The 14257-nt window shown below is 38.6% G+C and overlaps 1 protein-coding gene across 14 annotated transcripts in view; it reads left to right on the forward strand.

Annotated features, from left to right (window-relative positions):
* The window catches only part of LOC134536278 (synaptosomal-associated protein 25), a 110213-nt gene that overhangs the window by 26315 nt on the left and 69641 nt on the right, over positions 1–14257 (forward strand). For 4 of the 14 annotated variants that reach the window (XM_063376005.1, XM_063376011.1, XM_063376009.1 and 1 more), the window contains exon 1: positions 6081–6136. The exons of 9 other annotated variants lie outside the window; for them this stretch is intronic. The gene's annotated coding sequence lies outside the window, so the exon portion shown is untranslated. Of the gene's footprint in view, positions 1–5994; positions 6137–14257 lie in introns of those variants that run through there. One more of the 14 variants, XM_063376016.1, reaches the window with a different exon arrangement.

The raw sequence follows: 14257 nt of genomic DNA on the forward strand, positions 1-14257 counted from the left end.
GTTATAAATTAATAAATTCTTTAAACTCTAAACCAATAAAACGGCTAATAATATAAATATATATAACATAAATATATACATATGAATGGACTGGAATTACTTTTCCGGGGAAAAAAAAAAATACAATATGTGATTACAATGTAGAACAAGTACATAAAAATACTTACTCAAGTTGGCGTCGATGGGCTTCTTTCCATTTCCTGCTGTGCTTCATTTTAAATACACGTCCACTTACTATTGCTGATACTAGTGTTGTGTTTTGACCGTTTCGAAGCGATAATATTCCCGCCTGAACTCCTGCGATATTCGAGGCATCTAGTGAGTAAACTCGGAACTAACCGGAGCTCTAGCGGCAAACTGTTGAACTCGTTCCTTTCATCAGCGGCAAGTGACAGTTAAATCACAATATTTTGTACTCAGATTATTTAAATTCTGTACGTTGTATTAAAAAAATTAAACCGAAGAATTGTTCATTGTACCTCCTTTAAGTTGTGTGCAAAGTAACAGCCGTGTACCGTTTAAATATATACCTAATATTTAGTTTTGAAAATTTCTAAATTAAAATTAAATAAGAAAGAACTTTTTGAGAAAATTTTCATCATAATATTTACAAAATTCAAAGTTTTATTTACAATTCTACTGTTTATTAATTTTTTTATCTACTACGATATTCATGGGAGAAATAATTTTCTTGGAGGCTGCAAAACTAAGGATCTTAGCCTTAAATAAAATCCCGGGGAATAGCAAACTTTCAGAACTCCAACCTTTACATGTAAAAATTTAAGGTAATCATTCTGCTTGAAGGAACTGAACATTTAATTTTTTTTTATTTTATTTTTTAGAATAATTTTGTTCTGAAGTCAATTATATGATTTCATTGAAACAAGTCTAAAATACACACATGCCTAGGTTATTTAATACGTGGAACATGCATGTCTTGTATGAAAGACAATGTGCAAAGGACAAGGCTCATTTGTAGGAGGGAGGGAGGGTGATAAAGAAGATGGAAGCCAACAAAGCTCTGGCAGGGGACAGGGGTGCAGATAGGCCCCTGGCTTCCATCACGCGCCAGCACTAACAGTGTCGTCGAAGGAATGTGAGACCAGACACCTATAGTGATGGAACTTGGGCAATCACGCAGGACCGGCGCGGATCCTTTACTGGTTTGTCTAGCGTTTTGTTAAAAATACGGACATTAATGGGAAAAGGAAAATCATAATTTTAACAGAATGTAAATCAAAAAACTGGTCGGTACCAATTTCAATTCATGATCTGATACTAGAAAAACTTTTAAAACATTTTATTGCCACGTATAATTACGACGATTCTACCAGAATTTGGTCGTAAGCATTTGTAAAACTGACCTGAGGATAGTTTATCACGAAAGAATAGAAACAAATTAATTAATTAGCGAAACCACAGTCCAGACTTAGTTCCCAGTTGGATTAAAATGTTGTTTGAAAGAGTTATTTTGTCGAATGTCCCAGGGGAGGGTCTCCTTGAAAGGGAATATCCCCTCCCCCCTCGCGGGGTCAGGGACCATTACATTGTTTTCGGGGACGCAGCTCGGCGCCTAGGTTTGTGACTAACAAGTACAATGTTACAGATTCATTAAATATACAGTTACAAGTGTTTAACACCACCTCTTGTACCTATACTTGTAATGACAAGTGAATTTTCACAAGTTACCAAGTTTTTTTTTTACTTGTCATCTTCCTAGAAACTGAATTATCGACAATTGCAATTAATGAACTTGTATATGATACTTGTCTACTAACTTTCTACCTACCTGTAAACATAGGTACGTTACAATTACAAGTTTACTAGAGTCTTCTAGAAAGACGTTGTGCAGTTTTTTTCCCATAACGTACCCATAGAAAACCACTCATTTACGCCCGAGGTCTTCCAATTAATATCATTTAAGGACTATTCTGTCTCTAGGTGCCACATCTAAAACTAGAATGAGAACAATTGAAAAGTAATTGGTTGTGTGAAGTATTTTGATATTTTATTAATTTTTTTTTATATTTTTTGACGTGATAATGTCTTATAAATCAATGAACGCCGGCTGCACGCACGAAAAAGCTTGACTCATTGTCACGTTCCGCCTGAGCCACGAGACCAAGAACCGGCCAACCACCGTGCGAGAAAATCTTCTATAATATCAAACAGATTAAGGCTGGCTTTTTAAAAGCCGCAATTTAAAAAAATTGATTTATTTGTACAATTTCGTCATATCAAATTAACATTTTATGCACATTGATTTGATTTCAGTTTATTTCTATAACTAATTGTTCGTGATTATATTTAAACAAATTATTTAAATTAAATTTGCAAAAACAGTAAATAATATTTGAAAATTAAAAAGTATGCAATTTTTCAGCAATGTTTTCTTATGACGTTTTGCGTAAATATTACGTAAAATTATCGTCCGTAAATCGACTTTACAGTCAAACTTTTTTTTTAAAGGTGGTTTCAACTCTCCGTACTCACAATTTTTTAGGAGGGAGAATCATGAATACGTTTATCGCCTTTCCTTCTCGCGAGGAATCGCTCCTAGAAACCGAACTGCGTCGAGGCTGTGCGTGGAATGAAATGACGATCTGTTAATCCTGGCTGACAACTTACAACGGTATGAATCTTCCGGCAAATTTGAGTGGTTGGCAGGTGGGTTCTAAAAAAATAATCGAATTTTCGGGACGTGGGGCCCATATTTCCTTCGCCGTAGGAACGCGTGAATCATTTCGCTGGACGTATGACGCTAATCCGATTGTTGTTACGTGTGGTTGACGTGAAGGGGCAGGGAGGCAAGAGCTGGTATTCTAGACTTGTGGAACCGAAGTTGCTACTTCACTGAAGGCCGTGCTGGGTCGGACCACCTTAACAAAAAGCCTGGACAACGCAGCAAATACACGAACACAACGATAAAGATATTATGAACAACACGACGACGACAAGACCGGCAAACACAGCATGTTTCCTGTGGCATTTTGCATGTCGGCAATACGCCATCAGCGGATACAAGTGCTTCGAACACCCAGATAACTTTTGTTCTACCATTCCCCCAGAAACGTAAATCGTACTGCAGAGGCAATTTAGTTTGGCGGTGACGTTTGGTTACTGGATTGTGACGGCCATTCATCGAGCTTTATACCCACTTCGACATTCCCGATTCTCTTTGTGGGACTTGGTCCACAGTTATCGTGGTGTCGGGACGATCAGATTCTCGACGCAAATAAAACTGCATTGCTTTCGATGTAAACGGTTTCGGTCTGAATGCGAACATGTTGCGAGATAGTGTGTGTGAGTAGCAGTTGCCGAACACGACACATCAAAAAAGCACTGAAATAGTATGATTCCCCCAAATCCGTCTACGCGGCTTCTTTTTTTTTTTTTTTTTTAGAGCGGCTAGTAACTCGAAACATTTACACTTTTTTATATTTGGCGCGTGGGAAAGGATTCGCCCGCATTAAAGTCATTGCCACATCTGAATCGTACATTCACCGCTGGACTTGTTTCACACACCTGTTTTGCACGATTTTGTTGAGAGAAAAGTCTTGTTTCCCAAACTATAAATCAAGATTGTTTATCTTCTATGGGGCATTTAATTGATCAAAGACAATTTTTGAGACAGAAGAATAATTCTGCAATGATCAAAATAGGAAATACATTCTTTCAAGTCGGTTATAAAAAAAAGCATTTAACTCAGTGCACTTTATATAAGTGAAACTTCTTTGGCAATTGAAACCTCGACTCGTGAGTATATCTTAAGGGGTAAAACGGCGGAGAGATAAAAAAGATAATTTTCTAAAAATAACACGGCGCAGGTTTTTTGTCTTTTCTTTATCAAGCATTTAAGAATCCTAGTATTTATTATAAATTTGATTACAATAAAAATAAATTAAGATATGAATTAACATTATTACTTACTTAAAAATTACGGCTGAGGATATGAATAATTATTGATCAATCAATAATGAGTAATTCACAATAAATCTTGCTCACTGTTGGAATACTCACACCATAAATAAAAACTGCGCATGTTACGTCTGTTGCGAAATGCACCCGCGAGTTAACAATTAAACTTCCTTGGCCTATCCATGTTGAGCTGCGTCCAAGTGATGGAGTGTCCCGACGTTTCGCCCTGCATCGCAGCAGGCATCCTCAGGGCTAGAATTAAGCTGAGAGCTAAAAGGGTTTTCTTCGGCCGGCCACAGTATCGGCCAATCAGCGGAGGGCTTCCTTGCCACTTGCTTCAGTGTCGGCCTCTACTCACGGCTGTGTTGGTCAGTGATGGTCTCTCAACCCTCAAGATGCATGCTGCAGTGCAGGGCGAAACGTCGGTGCAAGCCACCACTTGTACGCGGCGCCACCTGTTAAGGGGCCCGCCTCGTCAGGGGTGTATGTGTGTTAGTGAGGCGGGATGATACGCGCGACGCTCGCTGATGCTTCTAGCACGGTATCGCCTCTAAGCGCAAGTCTCTGAACTGGCGCGCAGTCTTCTCGTCGGCATGAAATTTGAGCGGTGACCGAAACATTAAATGGCGGAGAAATGAAGATAAAGGTGTAATGCAAGTCCCTTAAGTGCTTTCAAGTAACTGTACCGGTGGTTTTACGCCTAAAAATTACTCTGAAAACACACGTTTTAGCCGTTTTAACTCTTCTAAAAATACAGTTTAAAAATTTAATCCGAAATCAAAAGTACTTTTCGGCCTTCAGCGAACTCTTACATTTATTTCGTAAGCAGACCCCACTCGGATATCTTGTAGTTTCGAAATCGCGTTGTTTTTTCCTGAAGCTCTGCACACCGCGTGTGTGTCCGGGTAGGCGGGGGCCTTAAGCCAGGATAGATGCAGGCAGAGCTAGTCGCCGCTTGAGGCTGGAGAATTCAGTGATTGACGGGGAGGTCAGCAGCTGACATTTGCCTCTTGGAGGGGTCACTGGGGCGACCTTCCCGGCTCACTTGTCAGTTTTGTCTCAGACTATACAGCATGTCCGTGAAAGAATGCCCCAGTTTCAATGGTTTAATGTAGACCATTTACAACAAATCATGCATCAAGTTAAAGGTAAACTGACCTAGGTTTTCTTACAAATTTTCAATATGTGCACCTTTAGTTATACGGCACACATCCAACCTAAAGTCCAGTTCTTCCCACACTTTGGTTAGCAAGTCCGGAGTAATGGTAGCAATAGCCTTTTCAATCCTGTTTCTCAATTCTGGAAAATCATTAGATAGCGGCGGAACGTAAGACACGATCTTTTATAAAGCCCCAAAGTCATGGCGTTACGTCAGGTGAACGTGGCGACCAGCGAAGAAGAGCTCTGTCATCTCGAACTGCGTATACCATCGGCGGATGTTTTTTCGCCACGTGGAGGATCACAATTAACCATTAAACAAAACTCAACGCTGAACTGAAATTACAGATTCACTATTAGCAAATTGCAGAAAATCGAAACGCTTTACGTCCAGGAGTCGCCATTTTGCGTAGGTGGCGCTGCAAGCGAGAAAACAGCAAATCAGTACTCGCGAATGGGAAGCCTTCTTTTCACAGACGAGAGATCCAAAACCCGAAGTTCCCCGAAGTTCATGTTTTTTTTTCTTTTTTTTTTTTTTTCGTATCTTTAATGTAGCTATCCTAACCAAATCAACCGTCCACAATGTTTTAAAGTATTTATAATGTAGCTAACCTAACCTAATTGACGATTAGTATCCTTTTATCAACACCGTCATATTTATTTACAATGAACAAAAAAAAAACTAAGATCCACGATCGTTCGTTTGGCTCTCTCGTCTGTGAAAAGGATTCCCATTGGCGTGCACCCCGTTTGATTTTGCAGCGCGTGCGACTAACGCGAGGTAACGGAACAGTGTCGAGTGTAACGGAACGCGGTTCTCTCTTCCCCCCCCCCCCCCCCCCAAAACAATTTCGCGACAATCCCTTGTATCTCTCTCTCTCTCTCTCTCGCCGGATCAATGGGGGCGGGGCGGACACCGCTCCGCTGACGTCGGCGCCGACGGGGAAGTAGGGGTGGGGGTAGGGTACCGGGGAGGGGAGGTGTTGTCGGGATATCAGCCGGGCCAGTCGCGATTGTGCGCCCGTGTAGGCAGGACCTCGCTCGCCCGCCCGTCTGCTAGGTGAGTGTGTGTCGTCACTACCCTTCACCTTTCATCCTCCATCGGTCTCGCACGCCATGTTGACTTTCTAATATTTTTTATCATTTTTTTTCGAGGAGGGCTGTTTTCAGCATCACCACTTCGTGGTTTACCTACACAATACTTGGGGGGAGAAACTGTGCTGAACCTAGCTCTATCCGGCCGCCCAGAACTGGGAGCTTGGGACTACAACAGCCTAAGTCATTCTACGCAACTACGGCAATTTCCAACCCGAGTTTTTATATTTTTACAAAAAAATGTGCAAGCATAACGATTGAGCAGTTACATAGAGTCCTTCATACATGTGTGTACTGTCAATAAAAATTAGATTGAGTGCGAACCATCGTACAGGTTTAACCAGGAGATGTAAAAGCCTCGAATGTGTGATTTTTCATGGCCTCTGTTGCTCTCTGTTGTGGGCGGCCGGATAGAGCTAAGTTCAGCACAGTTGGGAGAACAGTGTTAATGTCATATATTGGCAACTAATGACTCAATCTTTAATCAAATTTCAGCAGGTGTGTATGCCAATTTTTAGTTAAATACATATAAATTTTCCGTTTATCTTTATTTAGTTTACATTCAAGTTTGTTTTATATCAAGTATTGTTTTGCTATTCTTTATTTCTAATATGCAATGTTAATGTAGATAAATGTAAATGTTTAATGTAGTTAGGGGTAAGACAAGGCGTGTCACCTTAACTTCGCAACAAATAGTCGATAAATAAATACAATTTTGACTCTATACCTGCCGTGCATTTTTTGGCTGCCACAAACATTTTCAACAGATTCATTTGCGCGCCTTCGTGGTATTACAACAAGTGAATATCTGTTGAGAATATTAATAGCCGAACAAAAAATGCAAGGCAGGTATCGAGTTAAAATGTTAGAAATAGCACTTAAATAAAAGTAATGACAAAAAAAACTAAAAATCAACACGTGTGTTCATATTTACACTGAGCCCGGTCAAACTATAAACTTCTTGAGCAGCTGAATTTTCCCAACACGAAATATACACATCGCCTACTCTTCAGTAAAATTAGTTGCCGAAGTTTGGGTTTTGTAAGGTTTTTATGCAATGTGGATAATGGAACTAGATAACTGAAACATTTTTATGTTTAAAGGCAATTACCTAGATTTTTAAAAAAAAAGTTCAAGATTTCGCCTGTACTTTCATTTTTTTTTATATATAACGCACGGATGTTTTGTGACCCTGAGATGTGTGTGAGTGGGTAATTTGGCGGGTTTGCAGTCAGGATTCGAACCCGCGTGGTGCTGAGGATGATTTCAAATGCATGGTGGGAGAATGTGTGTGAATGTGACTTGAGTTCGTGGGTTCGAATCCCAGTGGAGAAAGTTGCAGTGGAGCCGTCTGTATGCCCTGCGTGCTGCGTGCCAGGCGTGTGTGTTAGCTGGCTGCGGTTTCCAGTCGTCTTGGTGCGAATGAGCTGATGGGTAAGTTCTAAGATGGTGGAGGATGATGGTGACTGCGATATTTGTGGAACTTGTTTGCAATGAATGGTAGACATGTGTTGAGGTTGCATGAGATGACACTCCAGACCCAGACGGGGCGACTGAAATGCTGCCCCTTGGAAGGGCAGCCCTTCAGGATTTTTCTGGCAATGGTTTGTTTCTTTAAGTGTTAAATAATCCTGAAAACTTGACCCTTGGAAGGGCAGCCCATCAGGATTTTTCTGACAGGGTTTTTGAAAGGTCTGAATTGTTGCCCCTTGGATGGGCAGCCCTTCAGGATTTTTCTGACAGTGGTTAGTTTGTAAAGTGACCTAACCTGACCTAACATAACCTAAACTAAAATAACAACTGTCAGAAAAATCCTGAAGGGCTGCCCATCCAAGGGGCAATAATTCAGCTCTTCCCCCCCCCCCCCCCAGACGGTTCCCAGAGAGCTCTCCCATGGAGGTAGGCGTGGTGTGGGTGAGTGCGGCTCCAGTGGAAAGTGTTAATATTTCAGTGACCAGTGTAAGACTAATTCTTGTGGACAGCCAAATCTCACACCTCTCACAAAGGGATGAAAAAGGGGGGGGGGGGGGGTTGTAGAAATTCGCTAAACTCGTTTCAAATAATTAAAGAACGCCTCCAAAGCACGAGACCACAAAGGAATGGGCCTACCAACTTTCTCAGGATGTATACGAAAGGGCGTGGGAAGGTTAGAGAATAAAATTAAGTTAGTATAATTATTTCTAAAAAAATTATATCAAAATAGCGAAAAAATATATGTTAAAAGTATATCGCACAACTACAAACTACACAGGAATTGACGCATTTTAAGAACTTAAGCCTCTTCTTGACGTTAAGTTTTGAGAATACACCAATTATTATTTTTTAAATGGAATCCTCCCTTAAAATATCCAGTATTCGCCACTGGTAACGTACTCGTACCTGAACATGTCTGCGCACTTTGCTGACGCGTGGTGTGTTTGGTGTATGACTGACCTCTGGAACCGACGCTGCTGGTTTAGTCACCGCTGCCTGAGTCAGGCTGTTGCTCACGGTCGCAGCAAACAAGACCTGCTTCCACGTCACCGTCACACAATCTGTCTCTACGAGGGGCTGTACGGCTTCTAAGGCGCCCTTTGAAAAATAATGAATTTTATTTTAAAAAAATTGGTTGTTTGTAAAGTCGGTTTACGGACGATAGTTTAACGTGACGTCATGACAAAACATTGATGAAATGATTGCATACTGTTATGAATAAAATTGAATAACTTTTACTGAATTATCACTATTTTGTATGGATACAAAGGAGTGAAATGAAATCTACAATTTAATTGATATATTTACTTTTATTTGCACTCATTAATTCAAATATGTTTATTACTTTAACGAAGGGATTATTTTAACTATAACTTTTATACATGTTTGCTATTTAACTTCTTCCAGTCTGTGTTATTCTGTTAAGGGTAGGACGATGATAGGAAAAGTAGGAAACGAATGGGAGTGTTTCAAGTTTAATGTGCCTCGAAAAAGTCAAATCGATGGTTGTTCCAATCGAGTGGAAGAGAGATAAATGCGGTGCAAGCGTACAATGAGCGTAACGGGACACAGCGTAGCGGGACACTTTTTCGTGCGTGCAGCCGACGTTCATCGATTTATTAGACGTCACGTCAAAAAAATAATACATACAAGTCTTAATTGTAAAAAATCGTTATCCATGAATACAATATGTTTAATTCTAAAAAAATTAAAAGTAGACATTTAAAAAATAAATATTGGCTTTGAAATATGTGATATTTTTTTTTCAAACTTTTTCATTAAAAAAACTTCTTTGAAAACAATTTTAGCAGTTATAATGTGATCATCGTTGACTTTTTGACCGTATGTATTTTTAACACAAACATAAAATCATACGGAATTTGTATTAAAAATTTCTTTTGGAATATTGTGCAAATGAAAATCATGTCTGATTGCATCTGTTCTATTTACCATAATTAAGTGACCACAAAAGAACTATATAGTTTAAGAATTAAAAAGGGCGTAACTACAAAAAATACAAATCTGCAAAAAAAAAAAAACTTTCGGGCATACAAATACACATAATATACATTACACGAATACCAAGTGTTTTTTTTTTTTTTTTTTTTTTTTTTTTTTTTTTTTTTTTTTAGAAAAACTAACTTCAAAAGTATAAGCATTAAAAAATATGAATGAATTTCGAAATGACATTAGTCCAAAAATAAAAATAAAAACATCATTAAAAGATTTAAATTGACGCAAAATTTGATTTCCAAAAAGGGACATTTTTTCATCGTTTTGCGTTGAACTAAACTTTGAGATATTCAAGCCTTTTTAGTCATTAAAAACATAGTTTTTTGTCAGGCGCCCAAGGTGCCCATTGAAAAATGATGTATATAACAAATTTAAACTTAATCACGGCATGTTCCACTCATGTAGCTGTATTTAAAATGTTACTCTATTGTTACACTACCATTTTCTATTTTATACACAAATCTTTGGAGTAGGCATTATTAATATTCGTGATTCATGATAAGCTTGTCTCAAAATGTACACACATCTCTTCGGCGTTAGTCAGTGAGTCAGTGATAAGCGTAACTATATATAGGATTGGTGACTTTAAAACGAAAGTCAGCCTATTTTATTGAAAAACAATTGAAGAAAATTTTTTTAAATTTTATTTTTATAATACCAACCAACCTACCTAACTGGGTTGCTAGAGCAAAAAAAAAAAAAATATTGTCTGGATGGCTGGAGTGGCGCGCTGGTTGTTTATCTCTGAGGAAACCGCGCTGTACACAGCCCCCCCCCCCTTCCACCCATTAATCTCAAGTCTTTCCAAATAGTCCGGCGCCCTACTGTCCCGAGAGCACCGTCGCGAGAAGTGGCGTAACTAGGACGCCAGTGTTCTCGCACCTTCTAAGGTTCTGACGCGCTACACCTCGGAGGGCTTCGAGAGGGAAACCTTCTTTTCACAGACGAGAGAGCCAAACGCCCGATCGTGCATCTTCTGTTGTTGTTTTTTTTTTTTTGTTCATTCTAAATGTGTTGATAAAAGGATACTAATGGTCAATTAGGTTAGGTTAGCTACATTATAAATACTTTAAAACACTGTGGACGGTTGATTTGGTTAGGATAGCTGCATTAAAGATACGGGAAAATAAAAGCGAGCATGGACTTCGGGGAACTTCGGGTTTTGGCTCTCTCGTCTGTGAAAAGAAGGCTTCCCGCCTCGAGACCCTTCCAGGGCGGGTCCGAGGACTGTGAGGTGTGGACGAGGAGACCGACCCGCGAGCAGCAGTGAAGTGGAGAGGGCGGGCGGACCACTTGGCGAGCGATAGAGGGCGACGAGAGACGGGCTTCGAGTGCGGGGATCGGAGCATCGGGGGCGGTGTGTTGGGACAGAGGTGCGCGGTAAGAGACGAACAGTTGAGGGAGCCACTGTCGCGCCGTGCACTAATCTGTGGACAGGCATTTTAAGTTCAGTTTTTTTTTTTTAATTTTCATTGTAAATACTATCTATCAAATATATATATATATATATATATATATATATATATATATATATATATATATATATATATATATTTTTTTAATGAATTGGGTTATCCTTTTCGAACATTTTTTTTTCGTGACACTTTTCGTTAGCTCTCAATTTACGAGCTGTAATTTATTTTTTCAACGATTAGTTGTAAACGTATTCTGCATGGTCTATAAGTTACTCATATTTTTTGGGGGAAAAAATTATTTCCATTTAAAATTAGTATAGTAATCATACAGGTTTCGATTTAAAAAATAAAATTAAGATAACGTAACTACTTCTCAATATAAATTGTGTATGCTTGCGTATTATGTTGTTGAAATATAAAAACAGTTAAATTAATTCCTCTAATATTCATAATTTCAGATGTTTTTGGTATCACTGTTTTCCGATTCAAATTGCTTACTTAGTCGAGAAAGAGGCCATTTCCGAACTTAGTAAAAATAATTTTTCTCCTTGGGGTAACTACCTGGGGGAAAATAATAATGTTTTAATAGTGAAAACCTCCGGCAAACTATTTTTATATTATAAAAACACAATGATAGAAAATGAGGGATTCAAAAGTGCACTTAATAATTGTATAAGGTAAAGTGTATGAAATGAAATCATCGTAACTGCATCATAATTGTTCCTAAACTACGCGAAGTGTATAAAATGCACCAACTTTGAGAAACATTGTAGAAATAAATAAAAATTAGTCCAACGTAACGTCATTTGGGTTCGGTTCGGTTCTGTTAGGTTATTACCAGTTTGTTAAACATAATTATAGCTAGGTTTTAAAAGGGGGAAAACGTTTTACAATTTTTTCCCTAAAATTAATACATCTCTAAATATATATATAACTCAAAGGTGACTGACTGACATAGTGATCTATCAATGCACAGCCCAAACCACTGGACGGATCGGGATGAAATTTGGCATGCAGGTAGATGTTATGACGTAGGCATCCGCTAAGAAAGGATTTTGATTAATTCTACCCCCAAGGGGATAAAATACCACTCACTGACTCACTCATCACGAGATCTCTAAAACTATACACCCGATTGACTTGAAATTTAGCATAGTTACTCATTTTGTGATGTAGACGCTCACTAAGAACGGATTCTGCGGAAATCCGATCCCAAGGGGAGTTTCGGGGGCGTAATATATCAAAATTTCCAGTTTTTGGTAGGAAATCACCATGGCAACGGCTGTTGCTTTGTTGATACTTCATTCGTCTCTATGACAACGACTATTTCATTGTTAGTGCAGTCCTCATCAGCGTTGAAATTTTGGCGGGTACTTTAAATATCAAAAATTGCCCTTTTTTTCAAGTATATATATTTTACAGACTTGAATCTTCACAGTAATGTACCTTATGCTACGCAGGATAACATTTTCCGAAAATTAGATCCCATGGGTGGTTAAAACCAGGCAACAGTGGGTACTTTGTCTGCATGAGAACAGGATTTTGCGTTGTTCATGCCTTCTGCGTCTCCATGGCAACGGGCATCGCGCGGCAGTGGCGTATCCACAAGGAGGGGCATGTATAATGAGAGGCGCAAGAGTGGTCTGCCTGTAGACTGCCGTAGCAAAGTACGGGTACATCAGTTGTACGTTGCGTGCACGAGTCGGGAAACCATCGGTGCTATTCATTTTCTCTCCGGTACATTATACAGCATTGTAATAAATTTTCACTGAATTTTTTTATTTACCATTACTGTAAATGGAGATGTGGCTTAATTTTTTTTCCTTTAGTATAGCCGTGCGAAGCCGGGTCGGGCAGCTAGTTATGTATATTTTTCATGCTCTGCATTATTTGAAAGAATTCTACGTTAAATTTTATGTCTTGAGTTTCCCTTGTAAGTTTATTTGCAACGTGGACAATACGAGAACACACGAATATGCTCGTTACTGAGTATTGAGACTCCCTCACTTTTTTGTTTTGTTTACATATAGTTGGCTCAACGGCCGCGAAAATATAAACTTCAGGTTTTAAATGTTGAAACTGTTGAGCACAGATAACTGCTGTCGCTGATAACCACTATAGCTTTCTTCGCTCGCCGGAGGCAGGCTGCTCATAGTCATCTGATCGTCACGCCGTTTCGCACATTACGAAGGCCGTGTGAGTTTGCAGCCTTACGTAATAACCAACTCCAACTCGTGGAACGCGGGCTGCCTCTCTCTCATCATTACAATGCAGTGCATTCACTCTCTTTTTTCCAGTGCATTGTTTGTGTGGTCTGTTGCCAGCTATACGCCAAGGAGCGCAAACCTCTAAACAAAACTTTGTATTATATGAAAATGTGGCAATTGTTTCTTATTGCGTATCTGGGTGTATTTTAACATAAACTATTAAAATATTTGTATTTTGTGACGCAAAGCTGTGTAATCACAAAAATATATTTTTGATTTTGAAAATATGCCTAATACTTTGAGAAACATTGATTACAGGAGTAATTGCTTTATGTATCATATTCAATTGTATTTTAACGTAAAAGTTAAAAAATAAAGTAAACAATTAAATGTTTATGTGTGATACATAACATTATTATAACCAAAATATTTCATTTTGAAAATTCTAATTGTAATACTTTGATATGAACTGCATATGCGATGACGAAAAGGTAAGTCTTGTATTTCATCATGATCATTGTCGGATAATGTTCAATTTTCGTTCTAAGCAAACGTAACAGAAAGACGCCATCTTGGTTTCAACAATTTTTGTTCTCGTATTTTTTATATATTAATATCAAAAATATTTTCTTTGCTTGACCATAATACAATGAAATACCTTATTAATAGTGACAAATTGCTTCAACTCTCCAGCAAAACATTTATTGTTTAGAATTGATATTTATAAGACTACGTATACAACTTTAATAATACCTTTTATCTAAATACACTGTTTTATGGGCTTGGAAAAATCAACAAATAGTAAAATTAGTCTAAAAATTGTTATAACTCTCAATAGTATACAAAATGTGTATGTAATGTTAACAAGCCGGGGGTGTCAGCCTGGCCACAGTGCACTAAGCGTGTGACAGACTAGAGAAAGGATCGGTGCCGTGTTAAATGTCACACAAAATGTATGGACTTGTAAACGAAGAATCA

This window comes from Bacillus rossius, chromosome 10 (genome assembly GCF_032445375.1).
Source record: "Bacillus rossius redtenbacheri isolate Brsri chromosome 10, Brsri_v3, whole genome shotgun sequence".
In the NCBI taxonomy this organism is placed as follows: domain Eukaryota; kingdom Metazoa; phylum Arthropoda; class Insecta; order Phasmatodea; family Bacillidae; genus Bacillus; species Bacillus rossius.